Source organism: Furipterus horrens, unplaced genomic scaffold (genome assembly GCF_987537825.1).
Source record: "Furipterus horrens unplaced genomic scaffold, mFurHor1.1.pri manual_scaffold_2, whole genome shotgun sequence".
NCBI lineage: Eukaryota > Metazoa > Chordata > Mammalia > Chiroptera > Furipteridae > Furipterus > Furipterus horrens.
Window position 1 is genome coordinate 86,734,617 of NW_028327172.1, and position 7,216 is coordinate 86,741,832.

The 7,216-nt window shown below is 47.0% G+C and overlaps 1 pseudogene; it reads right to left on the reverse strand.

Annotated features, from left to right (window-relative positions):
* Positions 1-5,403: 5,403 nt before the first annotated feature.
* On the reverse strand, positions 5,404-5,973 carry LOC150018975 (actin-related protein 2/3 complex subunit 1B pseudogene; annotated as a pseudogene).
* Positions 5,974-7,216: the final 1,243 nt, after the last annotated feature.

A 7,216-nucleotide genomic window follows, 5' to 3' on the forward strand; every position in this document is an offset into this window, starting at 1 on the left:
TAACAAACCTCTGATGGACATGGGGCAGGAGAACAACAGCAGAACAGGAGGGAGAGGTAGGCCTGGTGGCCAAGGTAGGAGGAGTGGGCCTTCCAGAAGGGCAAGAAGAGACCCACTAAACCTGGTCTCCAGGGACAGAAGGTTTGACTAGACCTGCATGTGGTAGGGGCTCAGTAAGCAATTGCTATAGAGGACAGGGACCTCAGAGGTCACTCCCAGAGCTCAATCAATGGACCAGGATGTATTGTGAGCTCATCTGTGCCCAGCACCATGCTAGGCAACTCATAGGACACAAACAGAATATTAGACCTGTCCCTGCCTTTCCTGATTGTCTGGAAAGACATGTATAAATCATACATGCATATTTCACTTCTCAAGGTTCATAGGGAGTGAGCGAGCAAGACATGGCTAGGTTGGAAGGCCCCCTCAAGGAGAATGGGCAGCAGAAAAAAAGACAGGAAAGCTGGGCAGTCCCATGGAAACAATCTACTTAATTTCTCTGGACCTCAGTTTCCTTATCTGTACAAGGGAGCACCTTGCACACTAGGCTGTCTTGAGTGCTGCATCAAAGGCACTTTTCCCACCACCTAAGCAGAATCTAGCTTCTTCTCCCTTTGTAGCAGCAGGGAGCAGTCCCTGTTATCCATATCTCTCAGAATAGAAATAATTTAGACCATGATTTATTACCAAATAGAGAAAGAAAGAAAGCCATATTGGTATCTTCCAGGAAGCTGGAGATCTCTTCCAAGAGCCACCCCACAACACCCAAAATAATTAGGGGTAACACATTTTCCAGGCTCTTCCTGACACATCTAATGGATATGAAACAGGAGTGTCCGCATAGCAAATAAGAATCTAATCTCTCCCCTCTTTCAGCCAAGTGGAAACAGCAGGATATCCATGGCTGAGTCTCTAGCTTCTGGCGGGGGACACGTAGAAGGAAAATGGAAACAGATTACAGTCAGACTGATATCCAGCTAACAAATAGGTATCCCAGAGAGAAATTTGTTTTATTGATGTTTGGGAAGAGATCCACTGATTTCCTTGTCTGCTCTGCCTTGCCACTTTAATTGAGGAAGGTACTGGTTAAAAGCCAAAGGAAAAATAAAATGAAAGGAAGTGCTTAATGGCTGACAGGCATCTGCTCCTGTGCACGCACAGTCACGCACACACTGCACACACAGTCACGTGCACACTGTACACAGTCTGAAATGAATTCTCCCAATGATCCAAATTTCCTTTGGAACTGGCCATCAACTGAGCACAGGTCATTTCCCAGGTTTGACAGGTGTTCTAGGCTTCAGGGCAGAAGGACTGCACAGGAAGAAATCAGCTAAGGGGCCTGGCGCTAAGGGGCTGGGGCCTGGGATATGGGCTCCATAGGGAGGAGCTGAGATTCAGGCAGAGAAGGGATGTGGCCTCCCAGAGGCCAGGAGAGGCAATGGGACCTTAATTAAGTACCCTCATAAAAATCTCAGCTCTGGACCCCCCAAAATGGCAAGGGAAATGAAGAAAAACCATGGGAGGAAGACAAACAGCTCAAAGGAAAGTAAAAAAGAAAAGTTACAAAAAAGGAGGGGTGGGAAGTAGATAAGGCCCTAGTGCTGCTTCATTATCATCAGAACCACAGTCCACATCTGAAGTTCCAGGTAGGAGGGGAGCTTTTTGTGATACTATAAATATACTTTATAGGCTTTGGTTTATCTTTATGACAGAGCCAATGAATAATTTACTGGTCAGTAAAACATCAAAGAAGCTGCTAGAACTGCAGCCGGAAAAACATCAAAACCTCTAATATTTATATAGATGCTATACTGACCCTGCATATTTACTGTTTGATGGACTAGGTTTATGGTCCTGTGCCCTACTCCCCAAAAGGCAGAACTCTTAAGAAAACAGAGTAAATAAAACACTAGGGCAAATAGACATAGGAACAGACATTATAAGAACAGAGCTGAGGTTACAATAAAGCTGACATCACAAGGGGTAGTCATGATTGTGGGAAATTGCACTGACCTAGTCCCATTCTATAGCCCTTCACCTGCCACAAAGAACCTCCGAAAATATGTGAAGTCTTGTAAAAGCCAACTAAAAATGCATGTGATTAACCTTCTGAGAGGATATTGGAGAGAAACAAAAATCTGCGTGAGTGAAGAGTAAATGGCCCCAAGTCCAGCCAAGGTAACACAGGCATTTTCCCAGGAGAACTGGACATGGCTGTAGAAATAGGAGAAGGTGCCAGGCTTGGATCCTGGAAAAGGAAGCCCAAAGTAGGCCCTGCCCCATCCTCTTCCTGCCTGGTTCTATCCCAGAGCTCAGGCCACATGTCCAAGCTCTGTCTCCCTGTCCCCTGCAAAACAGCTGCTCTTCAGCCATCCTCAGCCTTAGGATGTGCACACTGGCCTTGACCTGGAAAACAGGCCCTGAAAACTGGCTTGGACTATTTGGGCAGAGAATTCCTGGGTTCCCAGTAGAAAAGGACTAAAGCCAGGCCTTCTAAAGCACAAGCTCAGAGCAAGAGCCTTATTACCCAGGTCTACACGTGGTAGCACCCCAAGGAGCAAACGTTTGTTGGCATTTATCCAGCACCAGTTATAATGGAGAGACACAGGTCTAGAGGAATATTTCAGGCTATAGAGAGGTGTTTGTGCCAGTTATGAGGACTTCTGGATTCATTGAGCCTCATTGTGCACTAGTTTCCACTAGCCTCCATTTCACACTCACCTTTGACTGATAGGTCACTTTCATTCTTGTCCTGGTACAAGGAGGTGCTCCAGACAGCAGAGAGAAGTCTCTTTTCATTAAGAGGAACATCTCCTCTGCAAAACAGTCCACTGGATTTGTCTTTACCGGTCTCTTGTGAGTTAGCATGAGTCAGTTTACCTTGAGCCCATTTATTTCTGAGAGCCTTTGTCCCTCTTTCCCAACACTTCAAGCAGGGCCACTATTGGCATTTGTGTGGGATGAGTCTGTTATGTGAGACTTTTTTGCCCATTGCAGGATTTCTAGCATTCCTGGTCCCTATTCACTGAATGGTGAGAGCCAACAGCAACTCTTAGTCACTGAGACCACCAAAGTCCCACACATTTCTAAGCACCACCTCTCCCAAGTCAATACCACCTTTCTAGTTGAGACCCACTGCTCAACTACAACTAGGGAAGAAAAACATGGGAGTAGACATGAGGATCAGTCAATTGGGAGACACAGACGTGGGTATAGAAATATATAACAGATCAGAGACCAAACAGAGATGGGGACAGATAAAAATCATGGGGGATATCCAGGACAATCTATGATAAACCTCACACACTCCTACAAATTGATACATTCAGAAAATTGCCATTTTATTCTTCATTTTCCATGAGAGGAAAAGGTGAAGGCAACTTTGAACCAAGTTGTCACCTTGAAAGAGACAATCAGCTATTGCCCAGTCTACTAAGGAGGCACCTACAAACCCTTCAGGATTTGGAAACCTGATGAGATTAAACAAACAGCTGTCTTTGCCCCCTTTTCTCCCACCCAGGCTGACCTTTTCCCATCCCACAAGCTACATGCAGTCCCTGAGTGAAGCCAATTGCTTATAGATGATCGGTGGCATCTTGCTCTACTGTCTTCTGAATTGGCTTTCCCCCATTACGGTAGCAGCCAGCCAGTGGCAGGACCAGCAGGAATGTCAGACTAAATGAGCTGGCCAGCAGCTCCATTCATTAGAGCAACTCCAGGCAGTGCTTCAGGCCCAGTCTGCAGCCCCAACTGGAGTGAGCCAAAGCGGTAGGTCCCTCTGCGCAACACTCACCTCTCCCCCGACTGGGCCAGTACTCTGCCCTTTCCCCTGCACCTCCCATAGCTCACCTTCAGGAGAGTCCTGCTCAGCGGGAGGACCAAGGCAGGAGTGTTCCAGGGCCCCAGGAAGGACTCTTGCCTCTCACTGCAGAGAAGGGACAGAGGGCTGCAAAAGAAGGTGCAGTATACCCGCACCTGCTTTGCCAGCTTGGCCTTTCTGTAGCATAAACCCAGCGTGATCGCTGTACCACAGGCACCCATCCCCACACCCCTGCACACACCTCTGATCTAGGCAGAATTCTCAAAGGATGCTGAGTGGAGACCCCATGTGGAGTGTGGCATGTGACTAGCCCCCAGATATCTGGGCCTTTTCCCCCATTGTTATCTAAAATTAAGGGGCAGGGCTCTATCTGTAGTCGGGATAAAGGGAACCCAGCTCTGCCTCCATCACTTGCCTCTATTCCCCTTCTCTGCTCTGAAACAAATCCTGTGGCATTCTGTGCCTGCTATAGAGAGTGTAACAAACAACTTCACTTCATCTCTGGAACCTTGGGGTATGAACCACATATACATATATAGCATGGAGATGGATAATCACTATCTTTGCCATTTACTGAGCACCTACCACCATGTGCCACCCTCTGTATCAAGCTCTTTAAATATATTCATTTATTTGATCCTCATAGCAACCCCATGAATTTGGTACTATTGCTGTTTCTCATTTTAAAGCCAAGGCAACTAAGGTTCAGAGAAGTTAAATAACTTGCCAAGGGCCACATGTGTGCAGTGTTCGGCTCCATGGAGCACTGTACATAGAACAGAGACTTAATAAATACTTGACAAATGAAAGGGTGCATTAAACGCTTGACTTTGTCTTCAACAATTCAAACTTCTAACCCCACCCTGCAGCCAAACCCAGCCAGCTAAGCTACATGTTTATTCAATAAATTCTTATTGAGTACTTACCCAATTTTGTTCACTGCTGTGAGGGGGTACAAAAAAACAAGTCACTGGAAAAGTTCATGGAAACATTTAACATTAACTTGAATTAATTTCAAGGTTATCTGTTTCTACCTTTAGCTAATTAAATGTTAGTGAAATGGTGTATAGCTAGTTGACTACAGAGTAATATAGGAAAAAGAACACGATTTGAAGTCCAGGGTCCTGGGTTCCAAAACCTTGCCAGCCTGTCAGCATGAACATAAGGGAGACACAGGACCTGTCCTAGCCTCTGCCTGCGCCTCTACCCTGAGAGTAGGTCTCTCTCACCTTCACAGTGTCCTTAGGCATATTCAGAGGAGAAATACGTGGCAGGAAGTTTATAAACCTTAAAGCTGAGGTTTTATTTTATTTACTTATTTTGTCTACAATAGTATTTTTATTTTTTGAAGCAATTCATGACCAGCAGAATGCTTTGGAGACATTTTTTACAATAAATAAAAAGTATTTGTTTAAGAAAAAGGCATGTGTTCCTTCAAATAGGTAAGAAAGCCTTCCTACACCTCCTCTCCTTTTCCCCTGTGGGGACCAAACTGGTACCTTAGGAACACCCAGCAAAGCAAGCTTTAGCTTCCTTGTTCCCTTACCCAGAAGCTGGGATGAGGCCAACATTCTCACAGGTTATTTGATCTTGAGGTCCTTCAAGGCTGATCCCAAGTTCTTCCCATCCCAGATGCTCATGCCACCATCCATGCCAGTAGTGCAGAATTGTGAGCACTTGGCCTTGACCCCTCTATGTACCAAGATCTGGCTGATGCTGTTCTTATGCAGCGAGTTTAGCGCCCCACCTGCGACGCCAACCTCGGAGCTCTCCTTCTTGTCCAGGTTCTGGAAGGGCTCATGGGCTGTCAACCCACGCTGTGAGCTTTGCTTGGGCAGCTCCAGCCACCCACCGAAGCTCAGCGTCCCCGAGATGCCATCGCAGGTAAAAAGCAGTCGTGAGAAGCAGTTGTGGCCCACAGCCACCAGACTGTTTTCTGTGATGAAGGTCACGGCCAGCAGTGGCAGCGTTTCAGAGGCCGGAGTTGCGACCGCCATCTTCTTGTCGGCATTGGCCAGGCACACGATGCTGTCGTGGCTGACCCAGGCCACACGGCTGCCGCTGGCTGAAAAGCAGAGGCCATGCACCCAGTCACAGCTACTGCTGGACTCGAACATCAGCTCCCTGAAGGGCATCTTAGAGCGCCATGGGGTGGATGCTGGTCGCTCCTCCACCCCCTTTATGTAGGCTGAGAAGATCTGGCACTCCATGCCGCAGTAGCCTGCGTCCAGGAGCACGTTGCTGGGGTGCCAGTCCAGGCTGAGGACGGCGGGGCGAATGGGCTTCTTGATGTGCTTGCACACCGACCAGTCACTTTCCTGCTCAAAATAGCAGATGGAGATGACTCGGGAGCCGCTACCCACCGCGAACTGGTTCTCGATGGGGCCCCAGAGCACACAGCAAGCAGCCCCGTTGATCTGCAAGGTGACAAGCGTGGGCTTCCACGTGTGGCTCTTCAGTGTCCACACGTGAGCGTTGCGGTCTGTGCTTCAGGTCACAATGTGGTTACTCTCAGGAGCCCAGTCAATGCCTGTCACCTGCCCATTGTGCTCTTTGAGCTCATGCACCTTGACCCATTTGGCTCCGTTCTTTTTCATAGATGTGCACCTCATGGTTGTTGGGGTCGATGGCAATCTGTGTGCAGTCCTTGTCCCAGGCATGGCAGCTGATGGGCTCCACCAGGAAGCTGTGGTAGGCCATGGTTTCTCAGTTCTTCGGGGCTCCTGGCCACGGTCTCTGGGCAGTCGATGCGCCGAACCAGCTCTGGGACCCACGAGATTTTATTCTTAAAATCTTAAGAATCTACTAAAATCTATTAATCTATTAAAATCTATTCTTAAGGCTGAGATGGTATTCTTTTTTTTGAAGGTTGGAAATTAGTCCATTGACAGTATTTAAATTTTTTTAAAGCAATAATGGGCAATTTGTCCATAAACTCATAAATTTGCCTGAAAACAACTTGTTTTACATCTATAATCTGCAGAATGACAATGTAACAATGTTGCTCAATTCCCATGTCATGGGTATTTTTCATTTGATGATAGCAGAGAAAGAAAACCATAATTAAAATAAGGCAGGACAGTGACATAGTTTAGTGCTGAGAACCTGGGCATTGGGTTTGCATCTCACTTTCAGCAGTTTTCACATTTGTTGGTGTTTTATAGAAACCAGGCACCTTTCTTTCAAGTCTGACCAGACTGCAAGCTCTCTGAGGACAAGGAGGTGTCTCTACTATCTTCCCACCCCCAAACTTCCCACACCTTAGCACAGCACCTCCTGGAAGGAAACTATGGGAACATTCATTGCACAGAGATGACTAATAAAGAAGGTATATGATACCCCAATATCGGTGTCGGCAGCCGTCCGTCTCGAGAGACGATGGTGTAGCTTCTT